The 9,037-nt window shown below is 32.4% G+C and overlaps 1 pseudogene; it reads left to right on the top strand.

The window, feature by feature from the left end:
- The first annotated feature begins 8,395 nt into the window (after nucleotides 1–8,395).
- LOC112476195 lies at nucleotides 8,396–8,514 on the top strand (annotated as a pseudogene).
- The last annotated feature ends 523 nt before the right edge of the window (nucleotides 8,515–9,037 follow it).

The following is a 9,037-nucleotide window of genomic DNA, read 5'->3' as shown; positions in this document are numbered from 1 at the left end:
TTTCAATTGCATATCTAATTATGTCACTCATTCAATTATATCACCACTACCTACTACCATTTAAATATATATATGTATGTATGTATGTATATATATACATATATACATACATACATACATATATATATTTGAAATCTGGGATAAAATCTAAACAGTGTGGGTGGTGCTAGATTTTGCCTTACACAAAATTATGTTCTCTCTTCCATCAGCCACATGTATTGGCCATTTTCTGTCCTTTCCAATTATTTTGTTTTGCTTCCCTTGATTTTCTGTTATCTCTTCCCCCCATTTCTCCAGATAACCCTTCTATTCTTTCCTATGTGAGCTTATCACCAACTATATCCTAAAAGAATTTGTACTTTCCTCACTGGGATTTTCCCATTCTAATATAAAATTATAGCACTTTATATTTCTGCCCGACAGTACTTTTAAAGAGTGTAACTGTATTTAATTGAGTGACACTATTATTATTGTCTGTGTCTCTTACCAACTGTAGACCCCATGACAGAAGGGAACAAAAATATTTGGGCTCATTGTGAGCACTTAACATAATGCCTGTCATATTGTGGGTTTAAAATATATGTTTACCCAGGAAAATAATTGAATTATTAGCATTTATGTAATCAAAACATAATTGGCCTAAGGAAATGCTACTGCAGTTACTGCTGTATGAATATTAGCTTGTTAAATAAAGATCAATATTGTATGCCATAAACATAAAAATAAACAAAATGTAACAGTAAATGAATTCTAAATTCATTAATTTTATTTTTTTCTAATACAAGAAGCATCATTTATCATTGAAAATTAAATGGGTATTAAATAAACTGATTTGCATTTTTAAATAAGTACATTTAATTCCTATATATAGCTGTAAGAGAGAGGAAGAATACTCAATATTTTTGACAATAATTCAATTCTGAGATATTTATCCTAAGGAAATGATATCAACCTTCCTTAAGATAACTTTGACTTTGTCTATCTGTCTGTACTCATCTGTTGCTTGGCTTCTAGCCACTCACAGAGTATACTGTACTACATTTATTTTCATTTTACTGTCAGCTACATTTTACCTTTAGTTCTGTTTTCATAGCTGCTTAAAAAAAAAAAAAAAACTTTACTTTTTAAGAGAAGTTTTAGTTTTATAATAAAATTAAGAAGAAGGTAGAGAGATTTCCCATATAACCCCTGCCCCTATTCATTTATAACCTCCTCCATTATCAACATCTCTATCTAGGATGGTACATTTTTTACCAAGGCTAAAACTACACTGACATATCATAATCACCCAAAATCCACACCTAAAGTACATTAAGTTTCACTCTTGCCATTATATATTCTATGGGTTTGGACAAATGTATAAGCACAAGTGTCCATTATTATAATATTGCACAAAGTATTTTCACTTCCCTAAAGTCCTCTTTTCTCTGCTTACTCGTCTCTCTCCACCGCCACTCTCTCTTGAAAACACTGATCTTTGCATTGTTGCCATTGTTATGCCTTTTCCAGATGTTATATTCCAGAAATCATACAGTATGTAGCCTTTTCAGATTAACCTCTTTCAGTATATGCATTTAAAGTTCTTCCATGTCTTTCTTGGCTTGATAGCTCATTTATTTTTAGTGTGAAATAATAGCTGTGTTTTCAGCTGCTTAAAATATTACTGTTTTCTTTCTCCACCTTCTTTCTCTTCTTAACATAACAACTCATTCTTCGATTAACTATATTTTTCTCTATTTTAAATTATCTGTCCCTATCCTGTAAACTGTAAATTCCATGAGGGGACTTATGATGTCTGTCCTTCCACTATATTGGAACTCACCAGTGCTTATTACAGGACTTGATAAATGGTGAAAAAACTAATAAATATGTGAAAACAAAAGACACTTCTTTTTTAATAGTTACAAACTATGAAGATGTGGTCAATACATAAATGGTGGTACATATATTCAGAAGTATAATATTAAAATATTAATAATAAAGGATAATAAAATAATGATATTTAAAATATATCATAGATCTCAAATAATAATGAAGTGATATAATCGTACATAAGTAGTTTGAAAACAACTATGTATAAAAAGGTATTTATAAATCATATGAAACTAATATATTTGAACTTATAATATACTTTGCAAAAATTTGGGGTAAATTTGGGTAACTTTTAAAGTCTCTTTATACCAATTTATGAAATAGGCATATGCTACTTAATGTTAATAAATAGAGCAAAAATGATTAATAAAAAGCCTTCCAATATATTTCTTAGATTTTTTAAATAAAGATAATTGTTTTCCTGTATGTACACAGTATCAAAACATGTATTAATTTAATTAAAATGCCATTCAGAATACAAATAAATTCATTTGGCTTTTGGTTTCAGTGACAAGTATTTAATTCAGTAAATTTTTCTCTTTTAAGTGATCATGCAGACACTGTAAATATAACTTAAGTGGATTTTTTTCCTGACATATGTATACTTATATTTAATATTTACCTATGTAACAGTATGCTACAATGACAATCTATAGATTGTAGACTATAGGTATAATTATAGATATGGTTTATATTGTTATATGTAGTTATATGAGGACCTACATACACACAAATATATGTGGACACTAATACACTAATATAAATAGAAATGTAAGTAATGTATATTTGATATATATTAATATATTTTCAGACATCAGTCAACATGACAGAAAAACTACACCTCCACCTCAAACTCTTTTTTTAAAAAAAGTGTGTTTATTTGAAGAAAATTCATCTATAACATTAAGAGTACTAAGTAAATAGAGAAAGTTCAAACTAAAGAAAAGGTTTTTAACAACGATTGTTGTATGATTAAAACAATAACAACAACAACAATAACAAGAAAAATCAGTGCATTATCTGAGAAAAGTCACACCCAAAAGCTCATATAGTCAAAGAAATACTGTGGAGATGTAGCTCTAGGGTGAGAAATTGTTCTAGGATGAGGTTTAGGAGGCAGCAATCTCAGGAAAAGTGGGCCTGAGACAGTATGAAGATGATTGGAAAAATTCATTTTTAACTGTATTTTTTGCATCTACTGTACAAAAGAGATAGCAACAGAGGCATTTATTCAGACTGTAAGGTATAAAAAAGAGTTCTTAGTCATCCAGTAAGAGCAGAGCTCTAGACAGCTTACAAGCACTCAGAGGAAGAGAGCCCTACACTTGTAATAAATGCAGCATGTACTGACAATCTTTTGATAAGTCTTTTGAATAACTGCTTTCAAAGAACAGGTAAACAGAAATTTTTAAACAGAAAGGTGAGCTGATAAATAAGCATTGCTAAATATTAGCAAAAAAAAAAAAAATACAAAATTTGGCAAACTACTCCAACACCTAAGAAAATCAAGAGCAAAGGGAAGATATATTTAAATTAAATATAACATAAATATTTAAAAAGCCAGTGATTTACTATAAAATATTAAGACCTGGAATTCTGCTTCTGGTTAAGATATAGAGAGCCACAGCCCTAAATCTACTCTGGGATACAACTAAAAAAACAAGTAACTTTAAAAAAGTAACTATGTACATATACAGGTATACATGGTTTTATTGCACTTCACTTTATTGTACTTCATAATGAATTTTTTTACAAATTAACTGTTTATTGTAAGCCTGTGTCTATCAGCACCATGTTTCCAGCAGCATTTGTTTACTTTTTGTCTCTGTGTCACATTTAGGTAATACTTACAATATTTCAAATGTTTTCATGATTACTATATTTGTTATGATGATCTGAGATCAATGATCTTTGAGATTATTATAATTGTTTTGTGGCACCACAAACCATGACCATACAAGATGGCAAACTTAAACCATAAATGTGTGTGTTCTGACTACTCCACTAACAAGACATTCCCCAATCTCTCTCCTTCTCCTTGGGGCTCTCTATTCCCTGAGACACAACAATACTGAAATTAGGCCAATTAATAGCTCTACGATGGCCTCTCAATAATCAAGTGAAAGGAAGAGCCACACATCTTTAACTTTAAGTCAAAAGCTAAAAATGATTAAGCTTAGTGAGAAAGGCATTTTAAGCTGAAAAGCTGAAATCTAGGCTTCCTTCACCAAAAAGTTAGCTACGTTTCAAATGCAAAGGAAAAGTTTGTTGTTGTTGTTGTTGTTTTTTAATAAATTAAAAAGTGCTACTTCAGCTAACACATGAATGATAAAAAAGTGAAACAGCTTTATTGCTGATATGGAGAAAGTTATAGTGAGTGGTCTGGATAGAAGACCAAACTAGCCACAAAATTTCCTTAAGCTAAAGTTTAATCAAGAGCAAAGCCCTAACTCTCTTCAATTTTATGTTGTCTAAGAGAGATGAGAAAGCTGCAGAAGAAAAGTTTGAAGCTACCAGAGGTTGGTTCATCAGGTTTAAGAAAAGAAGTCATCTCAATAACATATAAGTGCAAAGTGAAGCAGCAAGTGCTGATGTAGAAGCTATAGCAAGTTATCCAGAAGATCTAGCTAAGATAATTAATAAAAATGGTTTTAGTAATACCATATTTTCATTTAGATGAAACAGTCATATTAGAAGAAGATGGCATCTAGAATTATCATAGCCAAAAAAGAGAAATCAATGCCTGGCTTCAAAATTTCACAGGACAGGCTGACTCTCTTATTAGGAGTTGATGCAAGTGGTGACTTGAAGATGAAGCCAATGCTCATTAACCATTCTAAAACTCCTAGGGCCCTTAAGAATTCTTAAATCTACTCTTCCTATGCTTTATACATGGAGCAACAGCCTAGATGAGAGCAGATCTGTTTACAACACGGCTTAACAAATATGTATACCTCACTGTTGAGATCTATCACTCAGAAAAAAAATAATTATTTTGATTGAAATCAATGACAATGTACCTGTTCACTAAAAGTTTCTGATAGAGATATGCAATGAGATTCATGTTGTTTTCACGACTACTGACTGAACTTCTATTCTGCAGCACATGGATCAAGGAGTAACTATGACTTTTAAGTTTTTTCATTTAATAAATACATTTCATACCAGCAAGAAAGGAGTGGAAACAAATATTCAAACTATCAAATGAAAGGAACTATCAGCCAAGAAGAATGTCTCCAAGAAAGCTGTTCTTTAGGTATGAAGGAGAAATAAAAACCTTTCCAGTCATACAAAAGTTGAGAGAATTTTCTGTTATGAGGCCTGTATCACAGGAAATACTGAAAGAGGTCAGCCCACCTGAAACGAAATGACAAAAAATACATAACTATGAGTAAGGAGACTAGCAGGCGAAATGAAGCAGAGCAGTGCAACCGTTATTAAAACAGAATTAAACAATAAGAGAATTGCTACTGCAAGATAGAAATGAATGTTCAGCATGCATAGGGACTATTTTGGACAATAACAGAAAAGGGGAGGAATCAAAGAACCAAATTCGTAAAGAGGAATAGAGATAAAGCATGGGCGGAAGAAAATTGACTACTGTATATATATTAGAAGAAATATATATATATATATATATATACATATATATATATATATACACACACACACCCATTTTTACATATTCTTAATGGTAACCACATGCCAAAGATCCAGAACTGAAGGACATAACATAAAACAAGAAGGACCAGAGAGAAAATCCACAAAACTCGACCATATTAAAAAAAAACAAATTCAGAAATGCAAGAACAAGGTATTAATGGACAGACCAGGCTACCAGAAAGCTAAAGGTAAAATGGCTATAGGAAAATCTCACATTTTAATAATACATACATACAGAGGCATCACTCTGCCTGATTTCAAATCATACTACAAAGTAATAATAATTAAAATGGCATGGTATTGGCAGAAAGACAGATACACAGACCAATGGAACAGAATTGAGAGCCTAGAAGTAAGCCTATGTTTTATTGGACAAATAATTTTCAACAAAAGAGCCAAAAATATACAGTGGAGAAAGGAAAGCCTCTTTAATAAATGATGCTGGGAATATTGAAAGCCACCTGCAAAAGAATGAAACTAGACTGTTATCTATCTCCACACACCAAAATTTACTCCAAATGGATTAAGGACCTAAATATAAAACCTGAAACGATAAATTTCATAGAAGAAAACATAGGAACTAAACTCATGAACCTTGGACTTAAAGAGGAATTTATGACCTCAAACAAAGGCAAGGGAAATAAAAGCAAAAATAAATAAATGAGACTACATCAAACTAAGAAGCTTCTGCACAGTAAAAGAAAATATGATCAAAGTAAAGAGACAACCATCTGAATGGGAAAATATATCTGTAAGCAACAGCTCAGATAAGGGACTAATATTTAAAATATACAAAGAATTCATGTAACAGAAGAACAACAAAACAACTACCAATTCAATTAAAAAATGAACAGAGTACTTCTCCCACAAAGACAAACAAATGGCCACCAAATATATGAAAGGATGCTCAACATCGCACCTTTTAGGGAAATGAAAATTAAAACCACAATGAGATACCATCTTGCATCTGTTAGAATAGCTTTTTTCAAAAGAACAAGTGATATCAAGTGTTGTAGAGGATGTGGAGACAAAGGAACACTCATATATTGCTAGTGGGACTGCAAATTGGTATAGTCACTATGGAAAACAGTATGGAGGTTCCTCAAAAAGTTAAGAATTGATCTACCATATGATCCAGAAATCCCTGTACTGGGTATTTATCCCAAAGACTTGAAAACATATATCCGGAAAGATATTTGCATACCAATGTTCATAGCAGAATTATTCACGGTGTCCAGAACATGGAAGTACCCCAAGTGTCCTGCAATAGATGATTGGATAAAGAAGCTGTGGTACATATATACAATGGAAAATTACTCAGCCATAAGAAGAGATGAAATACTGCAATTTGTGACAACATGGATGGACCTTGAGATAATCATGAAAAGCAAAATAAATCAGATAGAAAAAGTTGAAAACCACATGATATTACTCATATGTGTGATATTAACCTAAAAGCAACAAAGAAAGCAGACAAACAAAAACAGATAGACAATAGATTAGTAGTTACCAGAGGGTAAGAGGGGAGAAAAGGCGGGGGAGGTACGTAGGGTAAAAGGGGTCAAATATGTGGTGACAGGAAGAAATCTAACTATGGGCAGTGCACATACAATTCTTTCTCTCTCTCACCTAAAAGCAACAAACAAATAGCACAAACAAACAGAAACTCATGGACATGGACAATAGACTAGTGGTTACCAGAGGGTGGGGAGGAGGAGGTAGATGGGGTGAAAAGGGTCAAATATGAGGTGAAAAGGTTCAAATATGTGGTCACAGAAAGAAATCTAACTATTGGAGGTGAACACACAGTGTAAATATATATTATACTCACTGTTGAATTGTACAGTTGAAACTTATTGGATTTTGTTAACCAATGTCACCATAAAAATAAATAAATAAATTGAAATACATTTTGTAAGGCTATAGTTGTCATAGATAGTGACTCAGGACAAGTAAATTGAAAACCTCAAAGAAAGGATTCACATTCTAAATGTCACTAAGAACATTCATCATTAATAGGAGTTTGTAAGAAGTTGATTCCACCTCTCATAGATGGCTTTAAAGGGTTCAAAATTTCAGTTGCAGAAGTAGCTGTAGATGTGGTGACATGGCAAAACAACAAAAATTGAAATGGAGCCTGAAAACTTGACTGAATTGCTTCAATCCCTTGATGACACTTTAATAGATGAGGAGTTGCTTCTTATGGATAAGCAAAGAAAGTGGTCTCTTGAGATAAAATCTACTCCCGGTGAAGATACTATGGATATTCTTGAAATGATAACAAAGATTTAGAATATTATACAAACTAGTTGATAAAGCAGCAACAAGTTTTGAGAGGATTGACTCCAATTTGAAGGAAGTTCCACTGAGGACAAAATGTTAAACAGCATCGCATGCTACACAGAAATTATTTGAGAAAGAAAGAGTCAATCCTTGTGGCAAACTTTACTGTTTTCTTATTTTGAGAAATTGCCATAGTGGCTGTGGCAACCATGACCCTGAACAGTAAAAAGTCATCAACATTGAGGCAAGACCCTTCAACAACAAAAACATTATGACTGCCTGAAGACACAGGTGATGGTTAGCTTTTTTTTTTTTTTTTAGCAATACAGTATTTTTCAATCAAGGTATGTACACTTTTTACACATAATGTGATTGCACACTTCATAGACTACAGTATAATGTAAACATAACTTTCATATGTACTAGGAAACCAAGAAAATGTTGCAATTCACTTTATTGCAATGGTCTGAAAGTAAAACCCACAATGTCTCTAGGGATTCCTGTGTATTTTCAAAGACTTCAAAGATCTGGAGATTCAAGAGAATCTAAAAAAAATAAATTTAAAAAGTACAATGCGGTCTACAGCCGTGCTATCCTGAACAAGCCCTATCCCATCTGATCTCAGAATCTAAGCAGGGTCAGGCCTGGTTAGTACTTGGATGGGAGACCACCAAGAAAGACCAGGTGCTATAGATGCAAATAAATAAATAAATAAATAAATAAATAAATAAATAAATAATCGAATAGACGAATAAATAAATAAATAAATAAGGGATTGTAAGCTGACAAGATCCTCGCAATCTGTGAGGTCAACCAAGGGTTGCCTCAGCACCACCCCTCCACCACCCCCAAAAAGTGAAATGCTGTTTTTACCTGAGTAGACATCAATAGTTATTTTCCTTTCTGAGGCATGTCCTGAGTATGAGAACAGACAAGAAAACACTGGGCTAGTTGTGGACAAATTGAACCTTCATGGAGATGAAAAAATCTAATTGAAACTTTAAGAGCCTTGTAAGCTGTTATGACAAATTGGAATTTTTAAGAAGCTCTAAGCATTCAGTTGTTTTTCACCTGCTAAATTACTCTAAAAGACTTTTACTAAGTAATGGGTAGTGCAAGAAATGTGTATCTTGAATGAAAAGGTAAAGAGTTTCTCTACTCACATTTCTTCAGTACATGAGTAAAAATTTCTAGCATAAAGGACAAGCTTACAATTGAC

The sequence above is a fragment of the Pteropus alecto genome, unplaced genomic scaffold (genome assembly GCF_000325575.1).
Source record: "Pteropus alecto unplaced genomic scaffold, ASM32557v1 scaffold62, whole genome shotgun sequence".
Classification (NCBI taxonomy): domain Eukaryota; kingdom Metazoa; phylum Chordata; class Mammalia; order Chiroptera; family Pteropodidae; genus Pteropus; species Pteropus alecto.
The sequence above is the reverse complement of the archived record's forward strand: the minus strand, read 5'-3'. Positions and strand labels throughout refer to the sequence as shown.